A 16,929-nucleotide genomic window follows, 5' to 3' on the forward strand; every position below is an offset into this window, starting at 1 on the left:
CTCATGTTCCTCGACTTACCATGAATTTGTTTTCTGCTGGTCAACTTACGAATTCTGGTTGTCGCGTCATCCTTGACGTTGACTCTTGTTCTGTCCAGGACCGTCACACGCACACTCTGGTTGGGGCTGGCCCTCGCCGCCGTGATTCTCAGGGTCTTTGGGAGTTGGACTGGCTTCATGTTCCTTCTGCTGCCACCACCATCGCCAGTTCTCCCGCTTCTGTTGCCTCCGTCACTGGTTCCTTCCAGCAGTGGCATCATCGACTTGGTCATCTGTGTGGTTCTCGGTTGTCTTCTTTAGTTCGTCGAGGCCTTCTGGGGTCTGTCTCAGGAGATGTCTCTTTAGAGTGTCAGGGTTGTCGTCTTGGCAAGCAGATTCAGTTACCATATTCACATAGTGAGTCAGTGTCTAAGCGTCCTTTCGATTTAGTCCATTCTGATGTATGGGGTCCGGCCCCTTTCGCTTCGAAAGGTGGTCATAAATACTATATTATTTTCATAGATGATTTCTCTCGTTACACATGGCTTTATTTCATGACTTCTCGTTCTGAGGTGTTGTCTATTTATAAGCGTTTTGCTGCCATGGTTCATACTCAGTTCTCTTCACCCATTCGTGTTTTTCGTGCTGACTCCGCTGGCGAGTATATCTCTAAGATGTTGCGTGGTGTTCTTGCTGAGCACGGGACTCTCTCTCAATTCTCTTGTCCTGGTGCTCATGCTCAGAATGGTGTGGCTGAGCGAAAGCATCGACATCTTCTTGAGACGGCTCATGCATTGATGATTGCTGCCTCTCTCCCGCCTCATTTTTGGGCTGAGGCCGTCTCTACATCCACCTATCTTATCAATATACAGCCTTCCGCTGCTCTACAGGGTGGTGTTCCTTTCGAGCGACTTTTTGATCGTTCTCCCGATTATTCGATGCTTCGCTCGTTTGGTTGTGTTTGCTATGTTCTTCTTGCCCCTCGCGAACGCACCAAACTGACCGCTCAGTCTGTTGAGTGTGTCTTCTTAGGCTACAGTGATGAGCATAAGGGCTATCGTTGTTGGGATCCTATTGGTCGTCGGATGCGTATCTCTCGAGATGTGACTTTTGAAGAGTCTCGTCCCTTCTACCCACGCCCATCTTCCTCGACTTCTTCAGTGCAGGATATCTCTTTCCTCACTTTTCCTGACTCACTTATCACCCCCGCCGACACTGTACCTCTCCGTTCCACTTCCTCTCCTTCTCCACATCTAGTTGACTTGTAGCCACCATCCTCCCCGGTCTCCTCGCCTAGCATGTCACCGGGTTCTCCACCTTCATCTCCGGTGACTTCCTCCCCGGTCTCCTCTCCCAGTCTGTCACCGGATTCTACACCTTCATCTCCGGTGACTTCTTCGTCGCCACCCCCTGATTCTACCTTGCCGATTCCTCCTTCTATTATTCCATCTCTTCCTCAGCATTACACTCGTCGTCCACGACCAGTCGATGCCTCTGTGGATGGGTTGTCATCTTCCTCTCAGCCTACTTATGGCTTGCGTTCTCGTCCTCGTCCGCCTGTTGATCGCTTTGGTTTTCCCACTGCTGGTGCTGCTGTTCTTAAGCCGACTTCTTATCGTCAGGCTGTTGTTCATCCTGAATGGCAGTTTGCGATGGCAGAGGAGATTGCTGCTCTTGAACGCACTGGTACCTGGGATCTTGTTTCTCTTCCTCCCGGAGTCCGTCCAATCACTTGTAAGTGGGTCTACAAGGTTAAGACTCGCTCCGATGGTTCTCTTGAGCGTCACAAAGCTCGTCTTGTGGCTCATGGTTTTCAGCAGGAGCATGGTCGTGATTATGACGAGACTTTTGCTCCTGTGGCTCATATGACCACTGTTCGTACACTTCTTGCCGTTGCCTCTGCACGCCACTGGTCTATATCTCAGCTTGATGTTATGAATGCCTTTCTTAATGGTGAGCTGCGTGAGGAGGTGTACATGCAGCCACCACCTGGGTATTCTGTTCCTGATGGCATGGTATGTCATCTTCGTCGCTCTCTCTATGGCCTTAAGCAAGCCCCCCGCGCCTGGTTTGAGCGCTTTGCCTCTGTGATCACTGCTGCTGGTTTTTTAGCAAGTGCTCATGATCCAGCATTGTTTATTCACCTTTCTCCTCATGGTCGGACTCTTCTTCTTCTTTATGTTGATGACATGATCATCACGGGGGATGACCCCGAGTATATTGCCTTTGTAAAGGCCCGTCTTAGTGAGCAGTTTCTTATGTCTGATCTTGGACCCCTTCGCTACTTTCTTGGGATTGAAGTCTCTTCTACCTCTGATGGCTTTTTTATATCCCAGGAAAAGTATATCTAGGATCTTCTTGCTCGTGCTGCTCTTACTGACGAGCGCGTTGTTGAGACTCCTATGGAGCTCAATGTTCACCTCCGTGCTACTGATGGTGATCCTCTCCCTGACCCGACGTGTTATCGTCATCTTGTTGGCAGTCTTGTCTATCTAGCTGTCACTCGTCCTGACATCTCTTATCCGGTTCATATTCTGAGTCAGTTTGTCTCTGCCCCCACCTCGGTTCACTATAGTCATCTCCTTCGTGTTCTTCGATATCTTCGAGGCACGATCTCTCACCATCTATTCTTTCCTTGCTCCAGTTCTTTACAGCTCCAGGCCTATTCGGATGCTACGTGGGCTAGTGATCCTTCCGATCGCCGTTCACTTTCTGCTTACTGTGTTTTTCTTGGTGGTTCTCTCATTGCGTGGAAGACGAAGAAACAGCTTGCAGTTTCCCGTTCGAGTGCCGAGGCTAAGTTGCGAGCAATGGCTCTTTTGGCGGCAGGGGTGACTTGGTTATGGTGGTTACTTCAGGATTTTGGTGTTTCTGTCACTACACCGACTCTGCTTTTATCTGACAGTACAGGTGCTATTAGCATTGCACGCGATCCTGTGAAGCATGAGCTCACCAAGCATATTGGTGTTGATGCTTTCTATGTGCGCGCTGCTGTGCAGGATCAGGTTATTGCTCTTCAATATGTGCCTTCCGAGTTACAGTTTGCGGATTTCCTGACGAAGGCTCAGACTAGAGCACAACATGGCTTTTATCTCTCCAAACTCAGTGTTGTTAATCCACCATGAGTTTGAGGGGGGGTGTTAGAGTTATAATATAAGTCATGTACCCCTTTGTATTTATCCTGTTGTATGAGGGGTTTCCTGCATATGTTCCACACCTGTACATGTATATATATATATATCGGCCTATGGCCTCATGGGAATACAAGTTGCTTATTCCTAACATGGACATTCCTATGGATTCAACTAAGGTACTTCTAGTTTTGAGAAGTTTTTTCTTCACTCTTGTGTCAATTTAGCTTCTTACTATAAGTGGATAAATGCTCTCTTTGCCATTTTCGTTGGTTATTTTTTATTATTACCAAATTACTTTTGGTGAAGATATTAAAAGTCTGGTCTGTCTTCCAAAATAATAAGGAATCCATGCATAATTAATTTTGTTATTTTTGTGAATTATTTGTTTCACTATAATTTTATAAGAATATATGCATGGACCAACCACATAAAACATTCTCTTGCATCTTTCAAAAGCAGTAAATATAAGGGTATTTTAGTCATTCTGTTTGGTGACTTTCTCAGTCTTGGAAGTTTCTTAGTTCATATGCCAGGCCAAAATGCGCCTTATAAAGTTCATTGTATGGAGTAAAACTGTATAGGAAATGTGATAGTTATTCCTTTATTTACACTGTTCACGTGCAAAGATAGTTTTGGCTATCCTGTCAGTAGTTTGTTTATGTACGATTCCTTATGTCATGCATGCATTTATCTCCCTTTAGGATGTGAAGAAAAAGGAGAAAGAGCTCAAGGCAATGGAACCTGAGACAAACAAACGAGAAAAGGTATGTGCCTTACAATTTCTGAGTGATTGGACAGTTCTCTGCTGCTCTTAGCCAGTTACATGAATACTTGCTAACTACTCCCTCCGTCCAAAAAAGCTTGTCCCAAGCTTGTCCTTCAAATGGTTGTATCTAGCACCAAGTTATTTCTAGATACATCCATTTGATGGACAAGCTTTTTCGGACGGAGGGAGTACCAGTTTCTCGTAAGTGGTGCCAACGCATATAAAAAGCTAGAATGCACAATGTCACGAGGATTTGTGATTTTCATATGTACCTTCTGCATTGCTTTATTTAGTGTTTCATCCAGTGAACCAACGTAACCTTATTTATGTTGATTTTGAGTTTCCTGGTAGCTATTCTAGCCCTAAAATCCCGATAGTTTATAAATGTTATATATATTAATCTGCATCTGGCAATGACTTGTGATGTGCTATGGTGATGTGCTGCTACATGTGTGTGAACAAATACATGGATCTGTGCTGTGATGTGCGGTTGCATGTTTACTGCTCATGCATATTGCTCACGGATCTGTCCACTGATAGTAGATGCTCATGTATATTGCTCCGTAGATGTGCTGCTGTCACTAGAGGAAATTCATGCGTGTGTGATGCCCTGTTGTCTACAGACTAGCAATTGGGGCGCCACCTGGTGGCGCCGCCTGAGAGAAGGTTGGGGCGGTGCCAGATGGGAGGCGCCCTCTCCACTCTCCTGTTTGTACTGAAACAATCATAGTTGGTATATAAAGATTCAAACAAGTGCTTCAATGAACTTCAACAAAATATTCAAAGCTAATTCAACATTGATCGGTCGCTGGTTCTGTAAAGAAACTATACTTTCCAATTAAAATACAATTTTGTTTTACTAATATGCGGAGCAGCTTTAACACTGATTAATCATTGCCTCACGAAAAGAATATGTAAACTACTATGGTAAAGGGATTCAAAACTCTACATTTAGTCAAGTCTCACCATAGTGCCTCCTTTTCCATTCTGTGAGAACATGCAAATTCCTTCTAATCACAACAGCAGGTAGCACACAAGCAAACTTCTAACATCACCTCCTAATGTTCTCTTCAGCTATTTCAGTTCTTAACTGTCCGACAACGAACCAGCAACGAACCTACAGTAACCCAAAAGAGCAAGCTAGGATGGAAGTGGAGGTGAGCCAAATCAAGATTGCAAGGGAGATAAAAGGAAGTATGGGTCACCTGGTTTGAATGGATGTGTGGTCACCTCAAGATCTGATTCCTTGCCCGCAATATAAACTCTTCCTCTCCGAAGGATCTATGTTCAAGGAACAACTCAATATCAAAAAAGTGAAGGTTACTAAAATAAACCTTTGGAAGTGATATTGAGAATCCGAAAAGACAAAAATCATAGGAGAAGGTCATCAATATTTGAGATATATTGAAGTAGATTAGTTCACAACAAGTGTCTGTATCTATCTAGTTTTTCAGGTTAATCGTATTGCACTATACTATACTGAATCTGTGCTAGCAAAGCCCCTTAAAATAGCATATACCTCTGACATCAATACAATCTGTGTATTGCATCCATCTCTCTTCTCACAAGATGGTTGCTAAACTTTGAATGTCAGAGCTTCATCATTAGTCATATGAACACAACATTCACTTCCTTGCTCAAAAATGCAAAAGGTACATTCTCAAATTTGTAGATTGAGTTCAGAAAGTTGTAGTCATTCAACAAATTATGCGTTAATTCTTTGCTTAATTATTAGGTATATGTATTAAGCCAAAATTGATGGAATAAGACCTAAGCTTTTTAGATGAGACACAATCTGATGTGAAAGGAGAGGTTCATGATCGGTCTCCACATCTGCCATGGAGGTTCTGATTATTGAGATTAGGAGTTGAAAGTACAGAAACAGAACATGGAATGGTAACTTCAGATTTGGGAAACATGGGAGAGAATGAAATAGTACTGGGGAGGCATCAAAGAAAAAAGCACCCCTCTCAACCATCGTGCCACTGCCGTCATAGAGGAAATATTAATTCTTCTTTTTAGAACATAGTCGTATAAAAAAAGGAGCACACAAAGATCATACTGAGAATTTGATCCAACATATGAAGCATCTTGTAAATCCGGCCATCAGAATCCTCTTCAATAAAATTTGAAGTACCTTCAATCTTTTCTCTGCTAGTCTGCTTGTTCACTGCAAGGGATGTACAAAAGCACTAATCATGTAAGTACTGGTAAAATTAAATGATGAATAATCACCAAATCAATAACCATGTAAGCGTACGAAGAAACAATGTTGATCAAACAAAAAGCAACTCACAATTTATACATGTTCCTATAAATTAAAGCATCGAGTCATAATGCATTTGCTTTGTGCATTTCCATTCCTGGTCATGCCATAAGTGTGCAACGTGCATGCGACTGTCTAAAGAGCGAAATAGAAATATTATGTGTTTCTATCAGAAATTGAAACACATGACGCACACCTCTAAGTCTCAGGTGGAGGTGTGCGCTCTTGTTTGCATAAAGATAGTGCTTCCATTACTTATATCATCTAATATTTGCAAAGAGCAAGATGAATTTGTCAGGTAACCTTTGTATAAACTAAACAAATATTATTTGTATCAGCCTAACACAAATTGATAGGCTGACCCGTGAAACCTCAACCTAGCTCTTTATTTAATCTCCCAAATCATGGAGATGACATAGCTGATTAGTTTCCAGGGAAGAGACGAACCTAACTTCATTCTAGCTCCAAATGCAATCACATAGTTAGATGTAGCTAACCATGATTCTTTAGGATGATTTGACCACTAATTCGAGTAGATGCTTCTATCTCCCTTTCCTTGGCGGGAGGGAAAATACAGAAAGGATTCGAGGGATGCGGGAGGAGATGCAAACCTGAAGCATCGACCACACACGCCACCAGAGGGGAAAATGAATATAACAAGATAATCGAATGCCACGGTTCTAAAACTACAACGAACAACTATAATAAATGAACTGTTCTGTACTACCAAAATATTACAGTTCAGCATAATTCCATCAGGCCCTGCACCAAGTAACAGAAGAGAAAACCATGGCGAAGCTCACGAAAATCCATCTGACCCTGCCACCTAAAAAAAGAGGCGAGATGAATGGACTGATCTATAATTTAGGGCACACTTTCTGTTGGATTGTCAACGCCAAAAAGAACATATATAAAGCATAGCCCGGACTACACACTTTGAACTATGGCAAAGAAGCTCAAATACATCAGCATATCCTTGTCGTCGTACCACCATTATATAAAGACTATTAAACGACAGTTGAACAACCTACTTTTAAAAAAAGGAGCAGGCATATAGAATTACTGACAGAACCATATTGAATGTAAACATTGATGTGAGTCAGTTTGTGCAACAACACATGCATAGTCATTTAATTCAATGTCTAAAAAAATGCTGGCATAATCTGAAAATTAGAGCATCCATGAAAAAAGAAAGAGGTATGTGATCCAACCATGGATTAGACATGCGTGCTTGGCCTTGATCGAAAAGGGAAGTCTTCCGTTGCCTTCCACCGAGTACAACTCGCGATCTGGTCGACGACGGCTTCGTCGTTCGGGTGGCTGAGGTCCACGCATGGATCTTACCATGGCCAAACGAAGGGGCCTCATCCTTGCCCCATCTTCTCACGCTGGTCACCCGTATTGGCTCATAGGCTAAACAGTACTGCAGATTGATCAAAGTAATAGGAGCACATGACGTTCTTAAATTTCAACTGCTTTGCCTCAATTCCCTTATTATGTATCTCCTACCAAGCATGGGACATCCAGGTTATATATACTAAACAAATAAGATTGAATAATCCATAAAGTATACAAATGGAAATGTAAGCAAGAGGGGAAACCCCAGAAATATGATTTGGCAGATGGAATTGGTGCATGATCCACACAATGGACAGCTAGGCGTGAGCCAAAAACAAGTTTTGTCCCTTATGTGGGTGCAGCCGCCTGGCATGTATATAATGAAATGCAATAAAACTGGAGCATATCTGAAACCCATAATTCCTTTTAGATGATACCTTTGCATATAGTAGTGAAGCAAGCTCATTAAATTCATATGGTTTGTGTAGGAAAAACATGCGATTGGAAAACAATATCATGTGGTTTAACTACAAAATTATAACTTGAGTTAGGTCCAAAGCATTGAAAATTTCAAAGCAAATTCCAGGCACAATTACTTCATTGTTGATAAAGGTCGTCCTCGATGAAACACCACAGTTTGATGATAATTTCCTAGTCCTTGCTTCCTTTGAGGTTTCCATTCTTAATGGTACTGTTAAACAAGTGTGCAAACGAAAAGGTGCTATGGCACCCGGGAGTCCAGACTCCCCCTTATCTGCCCGTTCAGCTCCGCTGAGATTCGTGCTATGATCTGCACATCAGCATACGATTTGCAGTGTCACAGTACTTAAACAGGTCATTTAAGATAAAGAAAGGTCTAGGCAACAGGCACTAGGCCTATGCGTGGGCTGGCAGCAGGTCAAGCGTGTCAGTTTGATGAGACTACTCATAACCAGTGCATGTTAGCCACGGTCTAACATGCATGCAGTAATTTTCTGAAGGCCTCAGATTACTTATGTAAAGAGCTATGTGGCTTCTTCTGTATCCCTTCCCCAAACAGTATTTTTGTGAACCAGAGTATGTACATTGCTCACAGAAGATCCCACTGAGTAGTAAAATGTAAGTAGCCTTTTTTTACCTTGCTCCTGCTGCTTCAGACGCATACAGGCACTCTAGCGGTCTAGCCACCCTTTGTTTCTTTTTATTAATGCGCTTACGCTCTCTCATTATCTACAGTATCAACATGTCTAAGGAGACACGTCTTTTCAACATGTCCTTTCGACGTCTCAGGTAATGGTTGGAATCCGCCTAGTAGGAACTGTGCCAGTCTAGTTCCGATATGGCTTGGCGACCGAACAAGCCTGTTAAACGAAAGATAGCTACTCTTCTCTGGTACATATCTCCAGGCATTGAATTGTAAATGTACGGTGCTGATAAAGGGGTGTCTGGACATCCGGGTACTGAAAATCCATTCTCAGTGCGCAAATGCAGCTATCAGTATAAAAAGATTGGGATGATGCAAAAGAACAGGAATACAAGAAATTAGCTACACACAGACATTCAGGTATTCAGACACAACATATGCATTTGAAAAATAATTTACCCAAACCTAAAAACTGAAGCATAAAACCTACAATTAATGAGATAAAAGTGGAAATGAAAACAACATTCTTCAAAAGGAAAATCATCTCAATTTCTAATAAATCATTGTTATTCAGGAAATAGATATATATACAATGTATAAATGCCTACTTAATAAATATTTGAGCAATTGCAATACACTCAATTTGTTCTGCTTTGAAATGGACTGGCATGCTCAGAAAAACTTGGTAGTTGACGGTTAGTAAAAATAGCTGAGACTGGAGATAGATGCAGTAGAGTAAGACTTATATAGGTGTGAACAGCAAACAAACAGAGCAAATATCATGTAGTTATGCACAACTCCGTCCATTCCAAGATGCCTTATGGTGCGTACAAATTACACATTCATCAAATCAATACAAAATAATGCAAGGCAGAACATGATGTGATGATCGCTGAACTTAACCAGGTTTACTCTAGGAAAGAGGAGAGCAACACACAGATATATTCTGAATAACTGAATCTAACATGTCATACATTACACTACATTATGCAATAACTCCCACTACCAAATGGTAGTCTCCAACAAATTAAAACTGGTGCGCCATACCAAGAGGCCTTGTAGACAAAGCATATATATTGTTCAAAGCAAAACATGGGGTAACATATTACTACTCAGCAGTCATCAAACTCAGGCACATGATTCAGGAAATCAATAAACAGTGGGGTGGCTCATACCTTGATAAAGCCAATGTCCTTGGCGTTGCTGCGGAAGCAATGCCTGCAGCACACACGTACTTCCGGATCAGGCTATGCGAGTTGCCGCAGACACGGGATACTCGTTCATCTTATCGCACTCATGGAAATTTGAGAGTATATAAGAACAAACAATAATCAGAAACAAAGAGGGGCTGTGGATCCAGATAAGGGCAATGGACATGGGCATACCTGGGCGAGGCGGATCCCATAGTAGCTGAAGGTGTCAGCGATAACACCAATGCATTACAGTCATAATAGTAACCATTTTGTTTGCTAGTCGACCAACCATCGTCATCGCCGACAGTGTTGACGCGCTCGCACTTGTCGACCTATTCACTGTATTTACAGGAAAAAGAATTCAATCTTTAGTTTCAGGTCCAGATAAGCCTAACGTAGTTGCACCAACTCAATAGAGTAAAGAGTTCTTTGTTGGATTCAAGTTACATATCAGTAGGCTCAGTCAGCGCTGCACCAATGAGAACAGACAATCAGCACAACATACTGAATACATGTAGCTCATCAAGGGTAAGCCTCTACTTAAGACTATTCCCTTTACATGACATAGTTATACACAAACTTCAACACATGTGGCTCAACAAAGATTAACCTCTACAACATTGTATTTCCTTTAAACAATATTTTTATACATGTTCAGTTTTGAACTTCTGATGTTGTAGAAAAAGGAGACAAAGACTATACACAAGTTTTGCAATACTACGCGAGTTGAAAGACATAATACTACAAAGAGCATAGAAATATGCTTGTGCATCTTATGAAATTGAGGAATATCATGCTAAACCTTTGTTTCATCAAATTGTTGGAAAACTTCAGTCCAGTCCATAAACTAAGTATCCACGAGATATCAAAAGGAAACCAAACCAGGAAGAGCACGTACTTCCGGGGAGGCGCGGATGGTGCGTGTGGCGACGAGGCGAGGCACGAGGAGGCGCGGATGGTGCGTGTGGCGACGAGGCGAGGCACGAGGAGGCTGCGGTGGGAGACTGCAAGGGAGGCACGGCGCGGCGGCAGGGCAGCGGCTGTTGCGGCAGCGGCCGCCGGCGCGAACGATCGGCATGGACAGGGACATGTGGATCCCAGAGGTGCATCACACCGTCGCTCGCTAAGGAAAGGGTAGGGTTGGGGTTGCGTCACGAACAGAGATGTTCACCTTGTCCATTCCTTTGGCATCAGGTCGCAGCGAGCGAGCTCCTCACACGTCTTGACCCTGCATTGGTGTGCTCGCGTCGCCGTGGCCGGGATCTGGACCTGCTGCTCGATCTACAGCGAGGGGGAGGGGACGAGGTCGCCAGTGGTGGGAGGAAGGTGAGGGGAGGAGAGAAGGGGTGGGGTGCAGGCCGTGGGGGAGGACGTTGGTGGCGGCGACAGCTGGAGGGAGAGGAATCGACGGGCTAGGGTTGGCTGATGTGTTTCTCTCTTTTTTTCTCTTCGTTCTCCAGCACGCACCAACCAATCGCGAAGGCGCCACGTGGACCATGCGAGCGGACGCTCCTTGTGCGTACGTTAATGTTTTCGATTTGAGGAAGCGAACAGAAATAAGATGTTCTGTATATGCTCATGTATATTGTTGTTGCCTACAGATTCCTTCGCCGGTGTTGTGCGGTGGGGCAACCGAAGTTCGTCTCTACAAGAGATCACAATATGGATCGCCGCTGGTTCAAATAGCTGGTCTTGTCCCTGTCGCACCACCCCGAGCTGTGGAGGGCGGCTCTGATGATCCCGACCAAGAGTTCGCCGGTGAGCCCGCTCTGTATCTGGCGGTGGTCCAAGACGGCCACACCATCGACATTGCGCGGCTGCTATTCCACGGCGGCGAGCCTGCGCTGGAAGCTGACAAGGCCGAGGACTACTATGCGGCGGCGGAATTTAGTCCTAGCGAAGACGACCAGTCCCTCCCATTGACCCTTGACGACTATGCGATGGTGAAATCCAACTGGAGCGATGATGACTGGGCCCTCCCATCAACAGGTGGTGCTATGTCATTTTTGGGAGGGCTGGGGTGCAAGGAGAACTCGGGGATTGGGGACTGGGACTGGGATGGGGATGGGGCGGATGAGGATGAGGATGAGGATGGGGATGGGGAGGATGGGGATGGGGATGAGGAGGATGAGGATGAAGATGGGGATGGGGAGGATGAGGATGAGGATGAGGATGAGGATCGGGATGAGGATGGATCAATTTCTGGAGGTTATGATAGTGGTGATGATTCAGAATGCAGCAAGGAGGATGGAGATGAGGAGCATGGGGATACTGACCAAGATCTGATTAAGCTTCGTATTTGGCCAGCGCAGAAGCACCTGTTGCTTAAATTTTTTAGTAAGTTCTCAACTTGTTTTAAATTCGATCATATGATCTGATAACTATATATGTAATTTCTCACTCATCGGGGAAAATGTTTGTTCCCAGGCATAGAGTATATTCACCTAATGCATGTACTGAATTTAGTGCCATACCTTCTCCAATACTCAATGGAATAAGCTAGGAACTAGTGTCAGCAAAAAGAGTTAACACGTCTAGATTAAGTTTTCAAGCAATGATTGAGACCATGGACTAGAGTTTACACCCAACAACCATGTTTGGATTAGCTCCTGTAGTTTAAGGTCCAATGAGGCTCCCAGCTGGCAAGTTTGTGAGCAATGAAATTGCTGCTTGGGGAATACAGCACATCAACCCTTGCAAAATCAAGGCCTTGCACCGTAGAAATTAGTGTCCCTTGTCCTTATCCAGATGCCAGCAGCAAGGGCTAGATTTTGCAAACTCAAGGCTTTGCACTATTTGAAACCGTGAGCTAGACTTTCCACCCACCAGCCATGTACAGTCCAGGGTCTGCAGATTTGCATATGAATGTTTTGGGGGATTTATGTCACTCTTCTTATATTTGTGACTTGTGTAATTAGTTTGACACATGCATCATGGTAGTTAGATCTAGTCATTTAAACTTGTCGGGTTGTTTGGTTGCATCATAAGACATCCTTGTTGAATTGAAATACACCTGCACATGTTGTGATCATCTGGATTGCCTTCACATGCATAGTTGGTCCATTTAATGAAGATTCTCGGCAGGTACAGGTCTTGTTAAGAAGTGATTTTAAATATAAATATGAGATAGAAAGAGAGGGGAGGTTTGGAGAGTATGAGACAGTTAGTTACCTTAAAAAGGAAAGGGAGTTCTGTTCGCTGTTTCTTTTATTCTGTTGTAATGCGTGTTGGTCATATATGGATTAGAAACTTGATTTTCTGTCGGAGGTAAGGTAATCAATGTCAAAGGGAAAAATGGGCAACCTTTTTGTTGAACTGAGAGGACCTCACCTCTCCTTCTAATGCTGTGGCGGCTGTTCAGGAGCGCCAGTTGCTAGGTTGCACAAGGAGAGGGCCCTCCTAGATACTTAAACTAGAAATGCCACTTGGGCCAAAGGTAGATGGGCCAGGCCCATACCGGTTCAACTTCTCAATGGAGAAAAGTAAGTCATCTAGCCATAAAAGATCCGTGATGTTCTGTTTTTTGTAGGTGGCAAGCAATGGAAATTAACAAAAGCCTACCGCCTAATCTGGTTGAAACGTGATGAATTGGAAGAGCTATGCAAGTTTTCTCTTAAAATGGATGGTCCTATTCCTGCTCCCTTTACCACAGTCAGTGTAGGCCCATAACTAAGTTTTGCTTAAGCTTTTGTACTGTTTTAACACTCTTTATAATGTATTTATAACTAAGAATGGTTGTTCTTACAGGTTTTCAAAAATGCGAACAGTTCAATCGATTTTGAAACGAACGTATGTATAAATTATCCCTTAACCCTATATTTGCTTGTGTTGTAGTTTAAAAGTCTAATATTAGTTTTCAAAATCTTAGGTTCCTTCTGAAACTGTTGATGATCTTCTAGCTTGTTTGAAACCGTCAACCAACAGTTTCCATGTTTGTAAAAAACTTGGTAAGAGTTATTAATAATACTATTCGTACAAATATTTTGTTTGTCAGTCTATGAATTGATATTTGTATTTCTATTTGTCATAGGCAAAGCTAGCGACTGCAAAAATTTTAAGTGCCTTATTTCGGGTAGTAAATGTGCTGTTAAATGCATCCCTCTGCGTGCATCTTGCTTCGAAGAGCCAAGGTCATTTAAAATTATTTTATTTTCTAAACCTAATCTATTAAATATATTTTCAAACTAAGTTATTTTTCTCTATTTAGGGAAGTTAGCATCATTTCAAGTTTGAGGAATGGGCGCATTATGATGCTTTTTCAGGTAATGTCTACAAGAATTTCCCTCCAGTTGCTCTCGAGGTTTTTCTGAATTTTTTTTTAGGCCTGGATAGAACCGTGGAATCACAAAAGGCTTCCCCCACAAGAAGATTATCTGTTTCTCCATCTAGAGCTCTGCGCAAGGTTCATATTCTGTTACTATGATTTTAGCTCAACACATATTTTATCTAGCAGTAATGTAGTTATGCATATGCTTCATGTCAGTAGCCAGAGCCTGCATATTTTATCTTCACATAGGACTTAACCTGTGCCTGATTCTAAATACACATAGTTCATTAAAAACTCATCTACACTGCATATGCTCACTCATTCATACATATAGCCTAATGTGAAGATGCTGAAAATATGATGGTTCTAATTGACCAGGCAGTTTTCAAATTTTCTTCACTAAATGGCTATGCAAATTATAGGACGTAAGCGGAGTATTTATTTTTTGGATTTCAGCAATATCATTGCAGATTTGTGTGACCCGAGCGGGAAATCTTGTTTGTCTTATGTTCTTGTTTTGACACATGGTACTGATTAATCATTGTCATTCTCCATAATACTATGCAAATAAGGACAGTTCTCAAATTTGGTGTGCGTTATGAAGCTCTACGTTGTTAATATAAGGCAGAGGCAGCAACATGCATATAAGATCGCAATTCAATCCCATCTCGAATTTTAAGGTCCTGGATTAGCTGAGTCTTTCCAGTACATATCTGAGAGATATGCTCTAGAATAAGTAACTACTCCCTCTGTTCTTTTATATAAGGTGTATTTGTTTTTTGATAAAATTTCACAATGTAAGGTGCATTTCTTCTAAATCCTCATAATTCCCTTTTTATCCCTCCAGAAAGAGGAAAGTATCTCTCTTTTGATTTTCTGTATCTCTCCTTGTATCAAAAGGAGACTATCTCTGTCTCGATTGCATGTATCTCTTACTTTACTGCACTCACTGATTTACTTGCCACTAACAAATTTGTCAAGGGTACACTTATGTCCTAACACCTCTATAATTGTGCGCCTTGGTCACCGTGTTCAAAATAATACACCTTACATAAAGAAATGGAGGGAGTATTAGCTTCTGCAGTACATTAATCCCCTTCCAGTTTCCATATGTGACGTGGTAAGTAGGCTGTCTTGACAGATGATGATGCTGCCTAATGTTGAAAGCCGAAATGGTTGCAGCTGGCATCATTCAATAAGCTACTCGATGCAGATATATAGACGATATCATCTCAACTACAATTTCCAACCACCCAGCAGCCCCTATTATTTCAATTTGTGTAATTTAGAGATGCTCTTCGGGAACTTGAGAGAATAGTTCTAAATGATTAAGCATCACTTTCAGTAATGTTGTTGATTTGACGAATGATGAGTTGGGAGTCTTGCTCTCGCGCTCGTGTTCTTGATGCCTTCTGCTTTTGTCTTTTCCCCCTTGCACTTATGCTGCTCCAAGCCCTTTTATGGGCAACAGTCAGGGAAGAAAAATGGAGTGACGCACAACTGTGTCGTCATTAAGTTGTTCGGCCATTATGATTTTTGTGCTCAGTAGTTTAGATCACATAAGAACAAAGAAAGCGCTTGAGTTTTATCTGCAGCACGCGGGAGTGGGAGTCGTACTGGCCTGCACCCATCTTGCCAAGTCTGGGAGTTATGCAATGTTCTCAATCTTGCCAATTTGAATAAGTTTGTGCACAAGGGTGGAACTAGATTAGCTAGCTATATATCTAATGCAACCACAGATGGATGAACTTGTGTCATGAACATGTTAGCTTTTGGTGGAAGGAGGGAGCTGCATTTTATATCTCAATGCATGCATTATTACATCATCATTTAGCCTTATTAATGCCTGATTGTTTGCTTCTCTTTTCGTGTAACTTCCAAACAGCACACTGACGGACGTGCTTTTGCCTGAAAAGTTTGCCTCAATTCCGAATAGGCGGAAACTTTTCGAAGAGATAGTAAGAGGTGTCAAAACACTGCATCGTGAATTTATTGTTCACCGGGATCTTAAGCCAGATAACATATTCCTGGGCTCTGATTATGAAGTCCGAATTGGAGACTTTGGAGATGCCTGTTGTGGCCAAGACGAGCTCGGAAAATATGGCGGTACGCCTAATTGTGGCACAAAAAGTTATTTGGCGCCAGAGCTTGACAGTGATGAGAAGATAACTGAGAAGGTATGTGTTTGATTTCTATTAGTTGTTGCCAACTTGGTTATTTACACAACCAGGGTCCACTTTTGTTGTTACATGCCATCTTTTCCCGTTCCGTTTGCTAGGTTTCTTTTCGCAGCATGTCTGTTTTTTCTGTGTCTCAGCCGGGTTTCCTCAGTAGCTCCTCTTTTGGATCTTTGTTTTTTTGTTGCCTTTTGGCTTTATATTGGCAGTCTCTCTTTTGTTTCGTAATGTGTTATGAACGTGCTAGGCTGATAGGTTAGATCTCCCCTGGACAGATGAGGTGTGGCGCCCAGGAAAAGGAGGCTGCCACACAACAAGAGCAGGGGAAAAACTGGAAGGATAATTGCGATTATTTTTCTGCTTGTCTATTGATTGATATTGCTAGGCATTATATAGCCAGCTTACAAACTTGGACGCCTAGCTGAACTAATAAACTTTAGGAAATAACTAACTTGAGAATAAAAAAATATCTAAGATTTAAACTACTAAGGATACTTATCCCCTTTAATTTCAGCCGTGACCTCCTTGGTGGCCTTATCGAAATTGCTAGACGCACGGACGAGTTACAGGGTGTTCATGGGCCCCTTCCTCTAACCCCGGCTCGACCTGCTGCCGGCGACCTCGACTATCAGGCCACCCCTCTGCTCCCCTCCGCCCTTCCCTCTTTCCTCTCCTTCTCCCTCTCG

The 16,929-nt window shown here is 42.7% G+C and overlaps 2 long non-coding RNA genes and 1 pseudogene across 2 annotated transcripts; 1 reads left to right on the forward strand and 2 right to left on the reverse strand.

Moving 5' to 3' along the window:
* Positions 1–4,656: 4,656 nt before the first annotated feature.
* On the reverse strand, positions 4,657–6,464 carry LOC119334574. Its single transcript, XR_005161414.1, has 3 exons — positions 5,942–6,464; positions 5,085–5,160; positions 4,657–4,996 (listed from the first exon to the last, which is right to left on the reverse strand). It is a non-coding gene; the product is annotated as an uncharacterized LOC119334574 (long non-coding RNA).
* An 80-nt stretch (positions 6,465–6,544) lies between these two features.
* LOC119331991 lies at positions 6,545–11,123 on the reverse strand. The gene is made up of 3 exons (XR_005160752.1): positions 10,698–11,123; positions 9,782–10,138; positions 6,545–8,273 (listed from the first exon to the last, which is right to left on the reverse strand). It is a non-coding gene; the product is annotated as an uncharacterized LOC119331991 (long non-coding RNA).
* A 172-nt stretch (positions 11,124–11,295) lies between these two features.
* LOC119333891 overlaps positions 11,296–16,929 on the forward strand; it is a 9,840-nt pseudogene continuing 4,206 nt past the window's right edge.

This window comes from Triticum dicoccoides, chromosome 7A (genome assembly GCF_002162155.2).
Source record: "Triticum dicoccoides isolate Atlit2015 ecotype Zavitan chromosome 7A, WEW_v2.0, whole genome shotgun sequence".
Lineage (NCBI taxonomy): Eukaryota > Viridiplantae > Streptophyta > Magnoliopsida > Poales > Poaceae > Triticum > Triticum dicoccoides.